The 22281-nt window shown below is 40.2% G+C and overlaps 1 protein-coding gene and 1 pseudogene across 1 annotated transcript in view; both read right to left on the bottom strand.

Annotated features, from left to right (window-relative positions):
• Commd10 (COMM domain containing 10) overlaps positions 1-22281 on the bottom strand; it is a 125260-nt gene that overhangs the window by 18144 nt on the left and 84835 nt on the right. The window lies entirely within an intron of this gene.
• LOC126506044 (uncharacterized) lies at positions 5034-5192 on the bottom strand (annotated as a pseudogene).

Below are 22281 nucleotides of genomic sequence, written 5' to 3' on the forward strand. Positions count from 1 at the left end.
GTCTAAGTAACCACAAACAGTTTTTGTGTTGCTGTTGTTTTACAAGATAGGGTTTCTCCTTGTAGGGAACTCCCTCTGTAGACCAGGCTGGCCTTGAACTCACTAAGGTTCTCCTGTCTCTGTCTTAGGAGCTCTGGTATTAAAGGTGTGCACTACCACCACTTGGTGTCGCAGTAAGTTTTTCTTCCTTTGAAATAGGGCTTCCCACAGAAATTTTTTTCCCCACAGAAAATTTTAATCATGACAATATCAAACCATAGCAAACAATTTTAAAATAAGTTAAAATATTTTAGTTATGAGAACTAACACCAAACCTAAGAAATGCCTCAAGCTTTCCCCTTACTATATTAGCTCTTTCTACTGGTGACTAAAGTCCATTTCCAGAGCATTGTTTTCAAATATTTCACTTTTTTTTAAAAATGGGAGAATGGTCCCTAATAATACTTATTTACATTAGTCATTTTAAATGTAAGGCTGAAATATGAGAGAAGAACTGCCAACTATTGTGCAATTGAGTCCACCTTGTACTGTAAGTCATTACAGAGATGACTAACAAGGTCATAAAATTCTCTATTTTGTTGGTAGGAAACATGAAGAACTTATTTAGAGTAAAACATTGGGAATTCAAAGACCTGCCAGCCACCACTTAGACAATCATCTAATTTATGGCAGGTACATTTATACACTTTATAATAATTAATGTACTTGAAAAAAAAAACCCTGGTGCTGCAAGATCAAGAACAAGACAGAGATATTCACTTTCTCCTTCCCTCTTAGGACAGCAATAGATGTTTTAGCAAGGACAGCTGAGCAACTACAAGAAATAAAGGATATCCAAATTGTAAAGAAAAAAGAATCAAGTCAGCCATGTTGGTAAATGGCACAATTCTCTAACAGAAGAAACGACATTCTTCATGACCAGATTGTTAACACTTGTAAAGGAATTCAGTGCAGCTGCAGAATATGAAATCAGGATCCTGAAAGCTACGACATTTTTATACACCAGTAATGAAACTGCTAGAAAGAAATTAAGAAAGCAAAATAGTTAAAATATTTAGAAGAAAAGTAACAGAGAAAGTAAAAGACATCTACAAGAAAAATTATAAAACACTAATGAATAAAGTGATAAAGATACACATAAAAAAGGAAGATATGCTCACGGATCAGAAAAGCCAACACTATCCAAAATAATCTATAAAGTCAATGTAATTCCTTTATAATTGCAAACAGCTTTCTTCACACAAAGAGGAAAGAATCCTAGAACCACAGGATACCAAAAGAGGCCCAGAAAAGTTAAAGCACTGTGGGGAGTGGGGGATCACGACCTGCTTTAAAACACCACGTCACCAGCATGAGAAGAAAGGCAGAGGACAGTGCAAATGAGAACTCAGAAATTAACTCATGTTCACACAGGCATTAATTTTTGACAAACACTCCCAAACTGTACTATACGGAAGTTTCATCAATAAAAGCTGCCAGCCGTGTTGGATATCCAGAACTATGAAAGCAGAACACACACACACAAAAAAATCTTAAAATGTTATGTATGAAATTACCAAACAAAATATAGTTGCAACGTTCCCAGATTTTAGCCATGTTTATTATACAGGAACCTAAAGGAACAAAAGGAAGAAGAGATAAATGCAACTATATCATATTAAAAAGATTTTACACAGCAAAGAAAATAATCGATAAAATTAAGAGATGATTTATACAACAGGAGAAAATATTTGCAAACTATCCATCCAACAATGGATTAATGTTCAAAATATACATGGGACTAAAAAACCTGAACACCAACTAACCAAACAATCCATTTAAAGAAGGAGCCAAGGGAATGAATGGATACTTTAAGGAAGGCAGACAAGCTGCTAACAAACACATGAAAAGTGCTGACCTCACCCCCCAAAAAAATCCATATCAAAAAGCACAATGGGCTAGCCTTCCATCACAGGTAGAATGGCTACTACATCCACACACACAGTTTATACACACATTGGTATACATAAAAGATCATGAGTACATGGAGAACGTGGGGAGGCAAGAAAGGAAAGACGTTCAGTGCGGGAGAGCAGGAATCCTGCTGGTTCTTTAGTGCGTTAGGGTAACCACTGGGTAAATTAATTGATGGGGCACTTAAAAAGTCACTTAAAGAGCACAGAATTAGCAACAAATAAGGATGACTAATGGTTGAGCAGACAGAAATTCCTACTGTCCACATCTGATTATTATGCACTGCACACACTCACTAAATTACCATGATGCACACTCCAGAGGGATGTTCAAATACTATGCCTGAATAAAAAAAAAATCCTGGCCCTAAATCCAATCTTCAATTATTTTAAAAAAAATATACTGTATCTTAATGGCTAATGATTAAAAACTAGCTGTTAATAATGTTCTCTTATAGTAATTAAAGAATTATGAATAGAATAAAGACTAGCGAAGCCTGGTTGGTAGACAGACGTGAAGGAACCAAGATATCTGCACATCACAAGAGAGTGCAAAATAAGATGAGAAAGCAGAATAAAAGAAGTAAGAGGCAGTAGTTAGGCATTCGAACCAATAATAACAAGGCGTATGTTAAATGAAGTCACTGCAGTAAAAGCTGTTGTCATGGGGCCGTATTTGGGGGGCGCCAGCTTTCAGCTATACTATCAGTCTGGTGAGAGGCTTTTCCCATAAGTGTGCCTCACCAGACTACAAGGAGGACCACCAATCCCACCAGAAATACCTCCAGACCCCCTAGCAAAATCAGTTAACACCTTGAAAAACAGCAATCACCATTAAGGTTTTCACATTCAGAACTCCATGGGCGGTGCCTACGATTTCTAATTGCATCCAGGTTTTCTGTTCAATGAACAGTTTTGAACATTTTAATCAACTTCTTTTTAATCAAAACTAGTCATCCTGGCAAATGAGACAGCATCGAGAAACGGAATTCAGTATGGCAGTTTCCTTTTAAAACTATGTTTTAAAATCAGTTTGGATGCAGGTGTGTTTTTAAAATTAACAAATTTTGACAAGCTACTTGTCTTTTTAAAGTAGGAACTGACTTTATTAGAAAAAATAAAAGAAAAATAAAAAATTCTTAGTTATCGGAAAGCAGTACACGAACAAAAACAAGCTTACCAACATATTAATATCCATTTTTCAAAAGGCGAGCATGTGGCTTCACATCTTTTCCTTAATTTTAGATTGGTTGAATGAAAAACATAAAATGATCACTTCATAAAATACCTGAGCTATGTAAATGAAACCTTTTCATATTCTCTTCTAGACACTTATTAGCAAACTTTGTTTCAAAATACAATGGTAAAAAATAGGACAAAGTCAATCCCAGGGCCTAATTTTGAACGCCAATGTTTCTAAAAATATATTTAGTTAAAACAAGTTTTTTTTTTAAAGATTTATTTATTTATTATGTATACAACATTCTGCCTCGATGTATGCCCGCAGGCCACAGCAGGGCGCCAGATCTCAGTACAGTTGGTTGTGAGCCACCATGTGGTTGCTGGGAATTGAACTCAGGACCTCTGGAAGAGCAGCCAGTGTTCTTAACCTCTGAGCCATCTCTCCAGCCCAGTTAAAACAAGTTTTAAGCAACCCTCTGTTCATTGAAGCAGACAGTTAACTTATTGCTGTAATGTCAGCTGTGCATGACCACTATATATAATACATAATACCGAATTCCTTGGCTTACATTTGTTTATTTTTGGTGTGTGTCTGTGTGCATGTGTGCACGTGTGTTGTAGCCCACGCTCTAGCACATGTGTGGACAGCAGCGGGCAGCCTGCAGGAGTGGGCTTCCCCCTTTCCCACATGGGATATACAGACTGCACTCAGGCCGTCACACTTGGTGGCCTGAGTCATCTTGCTGCCTCAACACTTGATTTGATTTTTACTGAATCTTGCCTGGACGAAACAATGAAATCGTCCATAATTCCCATCAAAATAAATATCTCTTATAATTTTGGTATTAGAAGATTAAACTTACCAATACAATGCAGCCATGCCATGAGATTTTTGAGAATAACATACATATTTAGTAAAATGGGTCACTGAATATATAATATAACAAGATATTTATTAGCAAGGAATAAGGAAGATACCACTGAAACAATTTCTTCTTAAACAGAATGACCAATAATAAATTCTGTCCAATGAATTTTGTTAAAATGATTAGTTTCAACTTCTTTTCCTGGGGAAAAAATGAAGTCATAATAGGAATGAGTTCTGCATAATGACCTTCATAATAAGTACTACAAACAGCACATTTTTGTCATTTTCAAATATATTTATAAGATTCCATTAAAATGATTTCATCATCTTTTTGGCCTCTCTTAATTTCAAACTGTACTTTTACATATTACTTTAAAAGAAAATGGATTACAGTGGAGATGTGGGCACATTTAATCTCTTCAAGTTTCCCTCAAAGTCAAAACAATTTAATTTTAAAAGGAAGTTGGATGAATGACATACATCTTTAATCCCAGCACTCGGAGGCAGAAGCAGGGGCATCTCTGTGAGTTCGAGGTCAGCCTGGTCTATGGGGTGAGTTCCCTGACAGTCAGAGCTACATAGAGCTTGTATTAAATATTAAATGGACAGAGAGAGACAGGGAAGGGACAGACACACACACACACACACAGAGAGAGAGAGAGAGAGAGAGAGAGAGAGAGAGAGAGAGAGAGAGAGAGAGAGAGAGAGAGAGAGAGAGAGAGANCACACACACACACACACGGGGGGGGGGGGAGAGAGAGAGAGAGAGAGAGAGAGAGAGAGAGAGAGAGAGAGAGAGAGAGAGAGAGAGAGAGAGAGAGAGAGAATATAAAGCAAAGCATATTGGGGCTGGGAGTGTAGCTCATTTGGTAGAATTCTTACCTAGCATGAATAGTCCTGGGTTCTAATCCCAGCAACACATAAAACAAGCAAGGTAGCCCGTACCTATAATGGAACCATTTGGGTGAAGACAGGCAGATAAAAAGTTCAAGATCATACCCAGCTACATAGTAAGTTCAAAGCCGAGACATGAGACCCAGTCTCAAAAAGTATTAGTGGTGTAAGAAAGTATGCTACTTCAGATCAGACAATTTGAAGAAATTCTCTAAACTAAGAATCAAGAGTTTTGAATATATTAAAACCACAGTCAGATACTACACTTGATCTTAGCCAAAAGACCAAGAAGAGATGGAGAAGGACACTTTATACTCATAACAGGAACAATCAATCCATCAAGACGAAGTCTCAATCCTGAACGTCTATGCCCCTAACACAAGAGCACCCACTTATGTAAAAGAAACATTACTAAAGCTTAAATTGCACATCAAACCCCACACAATAATAGTAGGAGACTTCAACACTCCATTCGCACCAATGGACAGGTCAACCAGACAAAAACTTAACAGAGAAATAAGAGAACTAACAGATGTCATAAATCAAATGGACTTAACAGACATCTATAGAACATTCCACCCAAACACAAAAGAATATACCTTCTCAGCACCTCATGGAACCTTCTCTAAAATTGACCATATACTTGTTAACAAAGCAAATATCCACAGATACAAAAAAAAATGGAGTAACCCTCTGATATCAGATCACCATGGTTTAACATTAGAATTTAACAACAACACTAATTGCAGAAAGCCTACAAAGTCGTGAAAATTGAACACTGAACTACTGAACCACCCCTGGGTCAAGGAAGAAATAAAGAAATTAAAGACTTCCTAGAATTCAATGAAAATGAAGGCACAAAGTACCCAAACCCATGGGACACTATGAAAGCAGTGCTAAGAGGAAAAGTTCATAGCACTAAGAGTCCACATAAAGAAAGTGGAGAAAGCTCACATCAGTAACTTTTAACAGCACACCTGAAAGCTCTAGAACAAAAAGAAACATACACACCCAGGAGGAGTAGAAAACAGGAAATATATTGAGGGCTGAAATCAACAAAATAGAAACAAAGAAAACAATACATAGAAACAATGAGACAGAGTTGGTTGATTGAGAAAATTGACAGGCCAACCCTTATCCAAACTAATCAAAAGGCAGAGAGAGAGAACATCCAAGTTAACAAAGTCAGAAATGAAAAGGGGGACATAACAACAGACACTGAGGAAATTCAGAGAATCATTAGGTCATACTACAAAAAGCTGTACTCTACGAAATTGGAAAATGTAAAAAGAAATGGACAATTTTCTGATAGATACTATCTACCAAATGAACAATTTAAATAGACCTATAAACTGCAAGGAAATTGAAGCTGCCATCAAAAACCTCCCAACCAAAAAAAGCCCAGGGCCAGATGGTTTTAGTGCAGAATTCTATCAGAACATCCAAAAAAAAGCTAACACCCATACTCCTCAAAGTGTTCCACATGATAGAAATAGAAGGAACATTGCCAAACTCTTTATAAAGCTGAAGTTACCGTGATACCAAAATCACACAAAGACTCAACAAAGGAAAAGAATTACAGACCAGTCTCACTCATGAACATGGATGCAAAAATACTCAAGAACACATCAAAAGAATCATCCACCATGATAAGGTCGGCTTTATCCCAGAGATGAAGGGTTGGTTCAACATACAAAAAAAAAAAAATCTACCAATGTAATTCATCATATAAATAAAGTAAAAAAAAAAAACCCATATGATTATTTCATTAGATGCTGAAAAAGCATTCGACAAAATTCAACATCCCTTCATGATAAAGGTCTTGGAGAGATCAGGGATACAAGGAACATTATCTAAACATAATAAAAGCAATATACAGCAAGATGACAGCCAACATAAAATTAAATAGAGAGAAACTCAAAGTGACTCCACTAAAATCAGGAACAAGACAAGACTGTCCACTCTCCATATCTCTGCAACATAGTTCTTGAAGTTCTGGCTATAGTAATAAGACAATATAAGGAGATCAAGGGGATTCAAATTGGAAAGGAAAAAGTCAAACTTTCATTATTTGCAGATGATATGATAGTATATATAAGTGACCCCAAAAACTCTATCAGGGAACTAATACAACTGATAAAAACCTTAAGTAATGTAGCAAGATACAAGATTAACTAAAAAAAAAAAAAAACCAAAAAACAAACAAACAAAAAAAAACCATAGCCCTCCTATAAACAAATGATAAAGAAGCTGAGAAAGAAATCAGAGAGACATAACCTTTCACAATAGCCACAAATAACATAAAATATATTGGGGTAATATTAGCTAAAGAAGTGAAAGACCTATTTGACAAGAAGTTTAAGTCTTTGAAGAAAGGAACTGAAGATACTAGAAAATGGAAAGATCTCCTGTGCTCTTGGATAGGTAGGATCAACATAATAAATATGGCAATCCTATCAAAAGCAATCTATAGATTCAATTCAATCCCCACCAAAATCCCAACACAATTCTTCACAGACCTTGAAAGAACACTACTCAACTTCATATGGAAAAACAAAAGACCCAGGAAAACCAAAACAATTCTGTACAATGAAAGAACTTCCAGAGGCATCACCATCCCTGACATCAAGCTCTATTACAGAGCTACAGTAATGAAACAGAGAGGTTGACCAATAGAATCCAATTGAAGATCCAGATATTAATTCACACACCCATGAATACCTTATTTTTTACAAAGAAGCTAAAATTACACAATGGAAAAAAGAAAGCATCTTCAACAAATGGTTTTGGCACAACTGGATGTCAACATTTAGAAGAATGAAAATAGATCCATATCTATCCCCATGCACAAAACTCAAGTCCAAATAAATTAAAGACGTCAATATAAATCTGACCATACTGAAACTAATAGAAGAGAAAGTGGGAAGTAGCTTTCAATGCATGAGCATAAAAGATCACTTCCTAAATATAACTCTAGTAGCACGGACACTGAAAGCAACAATAAATAAATGGGACCTCCTGAAAGTGAGAAGCTTCTGTAAAGCAAAGGACACAGTCAATAAGACAAAAAGGTAGTTTACTGAATGGGAAAAGATCTTCACCAACTCCACATCAGACAAAGGACTCATCTCCAAAATATATAAAGAACTCAAGAAATTAGATATCAAATTTCTAAATAACCCAATAAAAATTGAGGTACAGAACTAAACAGAATTCTCAACAGAAGAATGTCAAATGGCTGAAAGACACTTAAAGAAATGTTCAACATCCCTAGCCACCAGGGAAATGCAAATCAAAATGAATCTGAGATACCATCTTATACCTGTCAGAATGGCTAAGATCAAAAACACCAATGATAGCTTTCACTGGAGAGGATTAAGTGAAGTAAGGGGAACAGTCATCCATTGCTGGTAGAAATGCAAACTTGTACAACCACTTTGGAAATCAGTATGATGGTTTCTTAGAAAATTGGGAATAAAACCTATTTCAGGATCGAGCAATACCACTCTTGGGTATATACCCAAAAGATGCTTAATCATACTACAAAGACATTTGTTCAACTATGTTCATAGCAGCATTATTTGTAACAGCCAGAACATGGAAACAACCTAGATGCCCCCCAACCGAAGACTGGAGAAAGAAAATGTGGCACATTTACACATTAGAGTACTACTCAGCGGTAAGAAAACAATGACATCTTAAATCTTGCATGTAAATGGATGGAACTAAAAAACACCATCCCAGTCCAAAAATTATGAATATGGTATGTACTCACTCATAAGTGGATACTGGCCATAAACAAAGGATATTGAGCCTCTATATCATGACCCTAGAAAAGCGAAGCAACAAGGTAAACCCTAAGAAAAACATATACAGATCCACCTGGAAAGTCAAAATAGACAACAAGATCCCCTGACAAAATTGGAAATATAGGGGTGGGGGAAGAAGGAAGGGAGGAAGAGAAAGAGGAAGGGAGAAGAAGAGGGTGAAGGAGAACTCGAGGGAATGGGTAGTCAAGATGGAGAAAGGTCAGAGATGAGAGCAAGGAAAGAAATATCTTGATTGAGGGAGCCATTATGGGGTTAGCAAGAAACCTGGCTCTAGAGAAATTCTCAGGAATCCATAAGAATAACCCCAGCTAAGATCCTAAACAATAGACAAGAGGGTGCCCAAACTGGCCTTGCCCTGTAATCAGACTGATGAATATCTAAAACGTCACCATAAAACCTTCATCCAGCAACTGATGGAAATAGAGGCAGAGACCCCCATCAGAGGACTGGACTGAGCTCCCAAAGTTCAGTTGAAGAATGGGAGATATGAGAATATAAGCAAAGAGGTCAAGACCATGATGGGTACATTCACTGAAACAGTCTACCTGAGCTAATAGAAGCTCACCAACACCAGTCATACTGGGAAAGAACAAGCATAGGACCAACCTAGTCCCTCTGAATGTGGGTGACAGTTGCATGCCTGGGGCAGACTGAGGGGCCACTGGGAGTGGCACCAGGATTGATTCCTACTGCTTGTACTGGCTTTTTGGGAACCTATTCTCTTTGGAGGGATACCTTGCTCAGCCCAGATATAGTGGGGGGGGGGCTGAACCTTCCCCAAAGCAATGTGCCTTACCTTCTCTGAAGAGTGTGTGTGGGGGGGTAAGTGGAGGCAATAGGAGGAGGGGAGGAAGTGGGAACTCGGAATGGTATGTATAATGAAAAAGATTGTACGTTTTCTTTAAAAAAAAATAAAAATAAATTACAAAAATATAAAGATAAAATAAAAACCACAGTCAGACCATAGAAAACTGCAGCTACACCAAGCAAGGTAGAGTGGGCTGTACGAAGTTCATGATTGGTCAGTAAAAGCAGGTCTACATTGTTTAAATCAAGCACGAGTTCTGACAATGGGGAGACCCAGGATAGGGCACAGGATCGCGGGCAGAGAAGGTAGCAACCAGCATGAGGAGAACTCAGACCGAATGGTCCACAGTGAAGCGGACCACTCAGCCAGGCTCACTCCTGCTTCTCCAAGAAGAATCTAAACCCCATGAAGTAAAGGAGGATTCTTACGTGGGTTAAAGACTAAATCATCTCCAGCCGTGAAATGGCTGCTAAGTGTAGGCCTTCAACTACACAGACGAACAGCCAAGGATCGCCAGCATCTGAGGAAAGAAAGCCTAGCAACAAAGTCACCAAACTCAACAAATTAAAGAAATAACATGCACGCTGAGTAAAAAAACAAAACAACGAAAGAAAACCTTAAATAGAGATGTCATTCTCTATAAACTTTGAAAATATAGCTCATAAGCAATAAAAAAAAAGAGCAGGCTGTTTAAAAAAAAAGTTCAAAAATATTCAAAATAGAACTGACAAAATAATGTCAAAATTTTCCTAAAAACATGAGTTGAAAATGAAAAAGAACTCAGCTAAAGATCTAACTGTTGAGCGAGAAGATAAAGACAGAGACTCTCCAGAATCCACTGGGAAAAAAATGATAAGGAAGAAAAACGGAGGACAGACTTGGAAGTACTGAAGTTACCTAGAAGAAGAGAAAGATAATTAGTGGAAAAAATAACCACAGAAAAAGAAAATTTCCCTTCGCTGCAGATAGCTGCAGGCATATTCATAATGAGGGAGATGAGGGGCCAGGTTCAGCAATCACATCCCAGTCTAAAAGCAAAGTAACTTTGATGTTATAGCCAAATCTAAAACTGTCTACTAAGGCTGCAAAAGAATCACACTTGTAACAAAGTGGAATTCAATTCTTCTAATGACCATGTCATCACCTCCAAAAACTAACGCCATTTAGAGCAAGTTGCAAAGAAACCGGATGCTTAAAAAACACCAGGAAGCTTTTATACCTCTACAAAGACTTAAAAACCAATTAATGCCAAGCTTCCCTTTAACACTTTTGTCTTTTGACTGTACACTCGCATTCAGATTCAAGAGAAAGGTCATTAGATTTGGGTAAGGGAAAAATGCTACAATTTAAAAGATAATTATGTAAGAACCAAAATATATCCTCCATTTCTTGTTTCCTTTGTCATCCCCCCCTCCACACACACACCTGGTGATAAACAGGTATAAGGTGAAATTAACAAATGGGAACTTAAGTGGAGAGTTTCCTTTAAAATACCAACTCCTCCAGGAAACAGGGAATATGTTCATTGTCAGACTCCACCATAAATGGTCCACGCTGATTACTGCTGATCTTACAACATGAAGATATCAGAAAGTCAGGAAAAGAGCGGACAACATCCTTCAGTCATAGTGGGAATGTCACCAGAAGCCAGAAACTTACGTTCTGGAAAATAAAGACTGTGGTAGTTTGAAAGAAAATGACTCCCAAAGGAAGTGGCACTATTATGAGGCGTGGTCTTATTGGAGGAAGTGTGTTACTGTGGAGGCGGGCTTCGATGTCTCATATACGCTCAAGCCATGCCCAGTGAGACAGATCACTTCCTGTTGTCTGCAAGATGTAGGACTCTCAGCTACTTCTCCAATACCATGCCTGCATGTACACCACCATGTCCCACCATGATGATAATGGGCTGAACCTCTGAACTGTAAGCCCCCAATTAAATGTTTTCCTTTTAAGAGTTGCTGTGGTCATAGTGTCTCTTCACAGCAATGGAGACTCAAATAAGACAAAGATTTTTTTTTTTTAAAGTACCTGTTTATCTACTTTTAAAAGGGGGTGGGTGAAGAAATCGACTAGGGAATTTTTTCCCTTCACTTTCCATAAGCAAATTTTACAAAAATCTTTAGACGAATAGAGCTATTTTGTGAGTTAGCTAAGGAGTTAATTAAAATGGCTAAACCTTCACTTTTGAAAAGCTCAAATATTTATAGTCTGTAGTATACTTAACTAATTGGAAATTATGTTTCTAAATTACTACATATAAAAATGTAGAGAATAACTTTCGTCTTGTAGATAGGATATTTTCTCAAACTGTCATCAAGGGAAATTTTCCCATGAAAAGGTTTCTGGCTACTGAATAGTTAAATTTTCTATACGCTTTAAATAATCTATTTAATAATAGGATATAAGTCTTGACTGGTCAATATGAAAACATGGAAAAATACTAGAGCATATATGCATTTACCTAATTTTTTTATCTTCTGGGGTTTTATTTATGTAAAATTATATATATTTAGTATATTATATAAAATTATATATGTTATACTTGCTATATAACATATATATTAATTTAACCATTAAAATAATTTTATGTAGAAGATGAATATGTCTAATTTTTAGTGCTATCGTACAATTAAGGAAGGTTAGAGTAAAAAAACATTTTTAGATAATACCAAAGAATATTTCATAGACTTGGAATGGAATTATTTCTTTTTTTTGTTTGTTTTTTTAAAGATTTTTATTTATTATGTATACAACTTTCTGTCTCATACCCACACGCCAGAGGAGGGCGCCAGATCTCTTTTCAGATGGTTTGGAGCCACCATGTGTTTGCTGGGAATTGAACTCAGGACCTCTGGAGGAGCAACCAATGCTCTTAACCTCTGAGCCATCACTCCAGCCCTGGAATTATTTCTTAAACAGAACAGAAAGTAGAAATAATAAAGGACAAGACTGAGAAGTACATTTTAAAAATTAGATAATATTAAAAAATGTTAATTCATCTTCACCAGAGATACCTTGGTTAACAGATGAAGCCCAAGCGGGAAAATGTTGAAACTCACAGGCAGCCACTTAGAAGCAGACTGGTACAACTGCCTTGGCAAACAAACAGTTTGCCATCGTCTATTAAAGCAGATTCTGTGATCCAGTGATTTGTACCTAAGCATAAACCTAACAAGAAATAGATGCATATATGTGCTGCAGAATTATTTCAATTACACAAAGATGTGTTATATTTGTTTATCCTGCAAAATAATATTTTAACTGTGTAAAAGTTACTTTTGTTTATGCTGCATTGTTTGACAATGTAAGGATGTGTTTTTAACTATGTAAAGATATGTGAAACTTGTTTTACTTTGCTTGCCTAAGGTACCGGATTGGTCTAATAAAGAGCTGAACAGCCAATAGCTAGGCAAGAGAAAGGATAGGTGGAGCTGAGGGGCTAACAAGGGTCTTTGGGGTCCAGTTCAGATCAGACGCTACAGGAAGTGAAAGGAACATTCTGTATCTAAGAATGAGTTCTCACACATGTGCTGTTCTGAACAAGTCTGTTTATTCTTCTGTCTCTATTCTAATTCTCCTGTCCTAATTCTAATTCCTCCTAACTTCTGCCGTCCTACCCTAAACACTCCCTCTCTTACAGGAGCCTTGAAGTGATTTAAAAAAAAAAAATTACAAGAGTTACCTCTCAATGGTCAAAAGCACATTCCTAGGGTAAGCAATAAGTGGCCGAGCCATTGCCATGGCAACACAAGGGTTTCAAGGCTTCAGGAGTAAGACTATGCCCACACTGGGGGGGGGGGGCACAGTGCCAAATGGCAAACTTTAAGACATAGGACTATTGTCAGCAGACTTGACAAGCAAAGAATTGGCATGTTTTTCTTAGGGTGCTTTGTGTAGCAACCTTGGTTGAACATCTGTGACTCTGACCTTGTACGTAGCTGTAAAGGTTTAAATTTATGATCTAGTTATGAAAAGTCTTTAGTATAGTTTGAACTCTCATGGCTTCTGACAGGGGGCAGAGAGTAAATAGGAGGAGAAATCTAGGTTTAAGAAAGAGAAGAACAAGAGGAACTGGAGAGAAGGAGGGAGATGTCTGGGGCAAGAAACCAGGCAGACGCAGGCCAGGCACACAGAGAAGCTGTTGACAGTAACGAGACACAGAAGTTAGAAAGGCGATAAGCCCCGAGGCCAAAGTAGGTAAAGAGAAACAGGTTAATTTGAGGTAAAGGAGCTAGCCTGAAACATGCCTAAGCTAAGCCAAGCATTCAGAACTAATAATAAGTCTCCAGGTCATGAATTTGGGAGCTGGGCGGTGGCCTCAAAGAAGAAGCCTGGTGCATACATGTATCAGTCAGAGTACAGACTTATGTCCATCATGAGAAGTGCATATATACATTGTAGTATAAATGACACCACCTAGTACGAACAGAAACCACCAGTGTCATACCAAATGCAAAGTGAAATAAGAACTGAGAGACAAAGGAGGGCATCTTGGCTAATTCTATTTCTAAAATGCATTAAATAAGCAAAACTACCACACATCTAGAAAAGACTTACTGAAATGATTAACTTAATATTTATTTATGTCTCTGTTTGTTTTGGTTTGTATGATTTTCTGCATACTGCATCATAGATGCAGAAGCTCCTGGGGACCCGAAGAAGGCACTGAATCCCCTCTAACTGGAGATACAGGTAGTTGTGAGCTCAGATGTGGGTGTTGGGAATGAAACCCAGGTCCTCTGCAGGAGCACCACACACTGCTGAGCCATCTCTCCGGCCTCACTCATATGCAATGCTAGAACAGTTAATGGAGTTCCTCTGGACAGCAGACAGGGACTAACACGACCCGTGGCTGAGTCAGCGAGAGAGCAGGAAAGAGCGGACGGGGCTCAGATGATGCTATCAGCTGTTCTTTCTTCCCTGCCACACACACACACAGCAGTACTGCACACACACACAGAAGAGCTAACAGAAGGTAACCACCACCTCCTCCTTCTCCTCTCCCCCCCCCCCCACTTTGATGGAAACATGTCATTTGTAGCCCACTGTGACCCTCAACTCCCAACCCCCTGACTCAGTCTCCTGAGTGCTGCAGCTGTAAACTATGGCCAGGTCTCGTCTTTGAACTCACCAGTAGCTACTAGATTACTTATTCCTAGCATTTCTTTAACTGCCATGGACAAATTAAACCTCTTCAAGGAAGCCAACTGGGAAGTAACAGTTAAACACGAATACTTCAGTAGTTATTTCAAGATAATCCATAAAACAACAGATAAAATATACGAAGTGTGATGTTTTAACAAAATTAAAAGTCAAGTCATATTTAAAGAACCATTTAACACACATGCGAAATAACTACCTTTGTAACAAAAAAAACATATTCACATTGCCTTCCCCAGGGAAGGGGATCTAAGCCAGCTGTGGTTCACTGTGTTCAAGAGCTGAATTTTAGTTAGAAGCTAAAGAACTACAAACCGCACTATCGCACTCGGGAGCAGTGGTTCTCAACCATCCTCATGCTGCGGCCCTTCATGTTGTGGTGACCCCAACCAGAAAATTATTTCTACTTCATAACTGTAATTTTGCTACAGATATGGACTATAAAGTAAATGTCTGACACACAGACTATCTCATATGTGATCCCTGTGAAAGGAACCTTGGACCCCCTGCACAAATGGGTTGAGAACCACACGGCTCTGGAGAGCAGACTTGCCAACACGGACGGGCAGGCAGCGCTGATTAGAAACGAATGGATGTGAGACATTACAAGAAGAGCCCAGGAGTGGGTGTGACATGTGTTTTAGTTAGGGCTTCTATGCCTGTGATAGAACACAAAGGAGAAATGATTCTTGGAGAGGAAAGGGTTAGCTTCAGCTCACAATTCCACCATGTCACAGCCCCATCACTGAGGGAGCCTTGGGAGCTGTGGGAGCCACGGGAGCCACAGCAGGGACTCGGAGGCAGGGACTCAAGCAGAGACCACGGAGGAACACAGCCTATCTGTCCACATGGCTTGCTCGGTTGGCTTTCTTATATAACTCAGGACCAGCTTCTCAGGGCTGGCACCACCTACAGTGACTGGGACCTCCTACATCAATCATCGATCAAGAAAATGCTCAGCAGACTTGCCTACAGGATAATTTTATGGAGGCATGTCTCAATCAAGTCTCTCTTGCCAAGTGACTCTAGCTTCTGTCAAGCTGACAAAAAAAAAACTAATCAACATAATTGACCCCTTGCCAACATAACACACAAATATTAATATTAATTACAACCATTAAACCAAAAATTTTCCTTTCTTGCTTGTCCTCATATTAATATCACTACCACAATATAAAGCATTCCAACTTCTAAAGTCCCAGGCTTTAAAAAATTCAAAGGCTTGCAAAGTTCATTCTGTTTAAGACATCTCCCAAACGGCCAGTTCCTTCAAAATATCCGAAGTCTCAACTGTGAACTCCTTCCTATAAAATAATTTTAAAAAAATACTTTCTTACCTCAAGAGAAAATAATCAGGGCACGGTCACAATCAAATCAGAATTCAATAATGTAAAAAGTTCGGCGCTTGATGTCTGCGACCCACTCACAATCCTCTGGGTTCGGAAGGCCTTGGTGGCTCCTCTTCTTGGGCTCTGCCATCCAAGCACAGCTTGTCCCTTTGCCTCAGGCCAACCACTCTACAGCTGCTGCTGTCCTTGGTGGTCATTCCATGGTACCAGCATCTCCCGAATGCTGGGGTCTCCATTAAGGCTAGGCTGTACCTTCACTAATAACCGCTCCCGGGGTGTTATCTTAGCCACTGTTCTATTGCTATGAAGCAGCAGTAACCCTAAGACAGAAACTGGGACCAGGATAGAGGGGTGTTGTTGCGGCAGAGCTGGCCGTGTGTTTTGGGGAGGATATGGAAGGACTCTGGAACTTTGGACTAGAAAAGCCATTGAATGGTGACAGTTCAGTGGGCTGTTCTGTAGGAGCTTAGAAGACAAAATTTTGATAGTGCAGAGGATGAGACCTGGGTGTGAAGTTTCAGAAGGAAGTTTACAGAGTCTATCAGTGACATTTGTTATTGTGAATTGAGATTCTGTGGTTCTCGTTAGCTGGGGTTAACAAATCAGCTGTGACTAACAAGATACCAGAACTGCTGAAGTGAAACCGTTGCTAGGATACTGGATGCTGGTCAGCTGGAGCCCAGAAATCAGTGGTGATTAAGAAGAGACCAACACCGTTGAGGTGAAGTCTTCTGGGAAGTGTTTCTTCAAAGACAGCAATTCCAGACATGGCCAAGGTTGTACCTTGTGCCGGCAGCAAACTGGGTAGTGTAAGAGTCACCCAAGTGGTGCTGGTTTTGAAGGTGGGAAGGGGTCATGGAGAGCAGCTGAGGCTTGGCACTGTGTGGCAGTGTTGGAGTTCCTAAAGACAGACCTGGAGACGCTACTGGTCAAAGTGCAGCCCAGGTGCAGCAGAGACCCAGCATTTTGGAGATGCCAGTTCTGTGGGATGACCAAGACTAGCAGCAGCAATGAAGTGAAGCCAGCTGCTGCCTAGAAGACAAGATGCTCATGCACACGCTGCGGAGGATGGAGCTGAAGAAATGACCCAAGTCCTTTGGAGGAGTCCAGAAGACCCTGAGTCGACACTGTTTTATTTACAAGTTGAGTTTGGTCTTTCCTTAATTTTATTGTGACTATGCCCTGGTTCTTCCCTCCTGAAGTAATGAAGTATTATTATTATTATTATTATTATTATTATTATTATTATTATTATTATTATTATTTTACAGGAGTCCACAGTTGAGAGACTTTAAACCTCTAGAGAGATTTTTGGAGCTTTATGAAGACTTTGGATTTTAAAATGAAAGTTTGGATATTTTAAAGAGACTTGCAACTTTTAAGTGTTTTAAAAATTTAGGATATTTTATACTGCAATGCTCATATTAATGGGAGATCATGGGTATGAATAAGAAAGGAAAGGTTGTGGCTTAATAGTGATGTGCTCGTGTGCCAAGTTGACAAGGGTCCAGGGTGCCAGCTAGTTCTGTCAACTTGACACAAACCAGAGTCACTGCAGAGGAGGGGTCACCACTGAGAAAATGCCTCCATTAAGAGGGGACTGCAGGCAAGCCTGTAGGGCATTTTCTTAATTAGTGATTGATGGGGTGGGGGCACCCATTGTGGGTGCTGCTATCCCTGGGCTGGTGGTCATGGGTTCTGTAAGAAAGCAGGCTGAGAAAGCCATGGGGAGCAAGCCAGTTAGCACCCCTCCATGGGCTCTGCATCAGCTCCTGCCTCCAGGTTCCTGCTGTGTCTGAGTTCCTGTCCTGACTTCTTTGATGATGAACTGTGATGTGGAAGGTTAAGCCAAGTCAATCGTTTTCTAACCACGTTGCTTTGGCCTTGGTGTTTGGTCACAGCAATAGTGACCCTGACCAAGACAGACGCCATGGCTGAGGAAATTCTTATAAAAGAAAGCATTTAATTCGGGGCTTGCTTAGAGTTTCAGAGGTTTAGTTCATTATCACCATGGCAGAGATCACAGAGGTGAGCAGGTGTGGTGCTGAAGAAGGAACTGAGAGCTACATTCGGATCTGCAAGGAGAGAGAGAGAGAGAGAGAGAGAGAGAGAGAGAGAGAGAGAGAGAGAAACAGAGAGAAACAGAGAGACACAGCGAGAGGGAGGGAGGGGAGAGGGGATCTGGCATGGGCTGTTGAAACCTGAAAGTCTACCTTCAGTGACACATTTCCTCAACAAGGCCACACCCCCTAATCCTTCTCAAATAGTGTCACTCTCTGCCGAATAAGATTCGAATATAGGAGCCTATTGGGGCCATTCTTAGTCAAAGAACCACAGCTGTCTTCAGGTACTCTGACCTTGACACAATGGTTCTAACTTCTGTCCACGACCCCTTCAGTCCTGGAGCTTCTGCTGCGACCATCACCACTGCCCTCGCCTGATGTCAAGCCTCAGCTGCTAACACTTCATACCTTTAAAGCCAGCACCACCGGGGAGACTCTTACACACTACCAAGTACAAGTGCCAGCACAACGCGTACCCACGGTCCTCTGGATCCAGCTCCTGTGTGCTACCCTGAGGAAACACTTCCCAGAAAGGGCTGCCTCATTGATGCTGGTCTTTTTAAAATTACAGTTGATCCTTCAGCCACAGTTGCTCCAAACCAGAGACTCTCAATTTAAAACACCAAATGGCTCTGACAGAGTCTTGAAGGAACTCTCAAACTCTCCTCTGAAGCACCACAAGTCAGGCCTCCACTGCGTGCCCTGCTCTCGGCACTGGCTTTCAAGTTCCCACAGCAGCAGTGCATTAAGCTCTGAGCACTAAGTAGCATCTCCAGACCAAAGTTCTAGGTATTTAGAATAGGACTGGAAGTCTTCTGCCCTCCTGGAGTTTCTATTCTGGTGGAGGATCTGAATATACAATGAACAAAAAAGACAAATACATAGCTTGTCTAATAATATACAGCTAGTTTAAAACGGAAGATATGGAGAACTGTTAGTTCATATGGAGCTCGGAGAAAGCCTCATAAACAAGCTGGCATTTGATTGAATGTCACCCAAAAGAAGTGCGGGAATAGACACACGGGTATCCAGGATTTAAACACTCCAACCAGAGGAAACGTCAATAGTCCCTGAGAAAGTTACGTTCTCTTGCTGTCTTCCAGAACACTTTCAGAGAGTGTAGCTAGAACAAAGTCGGCAAGAAGGGCTGGGACAGAGACGAGGGAGGAAGGCCAGCCCACGAAGGCCACTGCTAGGACTGAACACTGTTTGCAGACTGGAAGCCATCTGGGGCATTTTTTACCCACAAAAGTGAGGACTGTGTATGCAGAAGAGGTAGACTCTTAAACAAAAACCATAAGCTAATGATCTGAGGCTAATACTTCTGAAAGGTCAGGATCCCTGTGATGGGGAGAGCAAGAAGCAAAAGCAGTTTCCCAACTGGGCATAGCTGGGGAGGCTGGGGACTGAGTGGACATAGATTGCAGAAGCCATTGTCAGTGCAGGCAGAAGAGGGAAGGGAAATTCTACCATGAGAATCAGGTAGGGGAGGAGACTGTCACTGGTCAATTGTGCCGGTCCCTTATGTTGACAGGGACCCATAAGCTGGACATTTGAAAGACCACTTGTTTAAAACAAAGAAAAATAGGTGACAGATTGAGAAAAAGTTTTGATTCTGTCATTATTATTAAAGCAAAGACACAGATAAACACTATTAGTTCACATATAAATTCTCTAACGTGGGAAGAGTCTAACACATATGTGCCTTTGATGAAGGGTAAAACTATTACTTGTAAAGCAAGGGAGTTGGAGACACTGTAGACTTATGCAAACGTTTCAAATAAAGTAAAATTCAGTGTGCAAATGGAGAAGCTACTGATGTGTCCAGTAATGATGCATTTAAATGAAGCAATTTATGTGGAACTGCACTCAACTGTAAATAATTTACACACAGATCAAGTTATGAGCTACCCAGCAAACAATCTCGAGTTCTGGAAACAAACCCAATGGGCTAATTTCATCTGTAGACCTGACTTTGAAGGGCTCTCCGAGTTCCTTTCAAAAGTTGTGAAGAAATCTCTCACAGTCTAAATGGAAGCTGGACACAGGACACGGCTGAATTGCAGCTTCTGCAGTGCTACAGACAACGGTCAACAGCTAACTGGCCACCCAGGGAGGAGCCAGACACCAGCAGTCTGTGTGGGGCTGGGGACATCTCATTTTGCTAGAAAAGTCTTCTCAGAGCATAGCTAACTAGACATGAATTACCTTACCTATGGATGTCTCCAAATAAACAACTGTAAAATACTTGCATAATTCCACTCTTGCACATATGTGTGTATGTGTGTGTATTCTTTTTCCATTTGTGAAATACAGCAGGCTTTGACCTTTTCTTTTTTTACCAAGGCACATTAATACAATAATAAAGAGTGTGGATAATAAGTAACCATTGATTAGTCAAAAATGGTGATTAAAGAGAAAAGGCTGAGAATACTTTAGACTTCTCTGCTGGGTGTTTTTGGGCCTGCTGAAGTCAGAACTGACGGATGCCATCAGGATGCTGCTTTGGTAGACCCTGGGTTTGAAGACTAAGTCTGTGGCTTCCTTCAACAGGGCAAACGGGATCCCTAGGCATTTCGGGATGACCTTGGACTCACAAGCCTCCTGCTTGAGCCTCCCATCCAGCACGTTTTATTTTCTTAAGGAACTTCCACTGGTCTCCATAACTGTACTCCTTTAGTGTACTGGTATCCATAATTGTACTCTATCTTAAATGTTTTTTGTTTGTTTTTCAAGAAAGGGGCTTTCCCCCCCATGTAACACGTCTGGCTGTCCTGGAACTTGCTCTGTACACCAGACTGGCCTCAAATTCATCTTCCTGCCTCTGCCTCCAAGTTGGTTGTTTTGTTTTTCTGAGATAAAATTTCACTCTGTAACCCGGGCTAACCTGAAACTCACTATATATAGTCAAGGCTGACCTCAAATTTGTAAAAATCCTCCTGCCTCAGCCCCTGAGAGACAGGACTATGGGATGAGCCCACAGCAGCCTCCATTTAGCTTTGAGGAATCATGGTTGTCTTCTCATGTATTTATCGGCCACTTCAAGGAGCATTTGTTCAAGATTATTTTGCCCATTTCTTAACTGGATTGCATTTTTTGTTTGCGATTGTTTGGAACTTTTTATATATTCTGGATATTAACAGTTATGTAAATGCTTGACAATATTTTTCCCATTTTATAGGCTGTCTAACTCGTTCTGCTGGTGCTTTATTTTTCTTGCTCTGCAGAAGCCTTTGGTTTGATGTAGTCCCAGCAGTTATATTTTCCTTGTTTTCTGTGATGTTAAAGCTCAGAACATCAGGCCCTCAACCAACCAATGTCTTGAAAAGTTGCCTGTTATCTTCCAGTCATAGTTTCAAGACTTTCGTTGAGGACGAGAGACAGGAGTCAAGTCCAGTTTCCTGAAAGTGTTTGTCCAGTTTTCCTAGTACCACCTGTTGTAGTTGGCATAAGCTGTCATCTTGACCCAGCCTAGAGCCATCGGAGAGGAAAGCCTTGTCCAGACTAGACTGGCCTCTGAACATGGCTGTGGGTCACTGTCTTGGCTGCTAATTGATAGAGAAGATCCCAGCCCACAGTGGGTGGCATCTGCCCCACGGCCTTGGCTGTAGAAGAAAGCTATCTCAGGACAAGCCCATGGCCAGCAAGCAGCATTCCTCCATGTTTTCTGCTTCAGGTTCCTGCCGTCAGTTCCCTCCCACGGATGGTGTGAGACCTGGAAGTGTGAGCCTTTTCTCCCCAGGCTGCTTCTGCTCCAAGTGTTTTCTCCCCGCAGCAGAAGAAACTAAAGGGGTTCTATGTTCTTAGGTACACGGACCCATTGTGCTTCTGCAGACATGACCGTGTGTGGCTGGGGAAGTGACACCCTGCCCCCGGTCTGGCTGTGTGCTGCACGGTGTCGGGGTCAGATAGCTCCGAGGAGTGCACTGACGTTAGCCACTGTGGTGGCTCCATCTGAGAGGGTTCAGTTCAGTAACTCTGACTGTGCGGGATGTTTTGTGCTTCCACAACAGCTTTAGGATTGTGTTTTCCAGTTCTTTGGAGGCTGTCATTGATATTTTAACGGGGGCTGCTGATCTGCTTCATGATCATGAACAGAGATCATCTGAATATATCTATTAAAGAAAAACTTTCATAAAATAATTCTGCATTTTATGTTAACAGTATTGTTT

This window comes from Alexandromys fortis, unplaced genomic scaffold (genome assembly GCF_014885135.2).
Source record: "Alexandromys fortis isolate MF-2015 unplaced genomic scaffold, M_Fortis_MF-2015_v1.1 scaffold_60, whole genome shotgun sequence".
Lineage (NCBI taxonomy): Eukaryota > Metazoa > Chordata > Mammalia > Rodentia > Cricetidae > Alexandromys > Alexandromys fortis.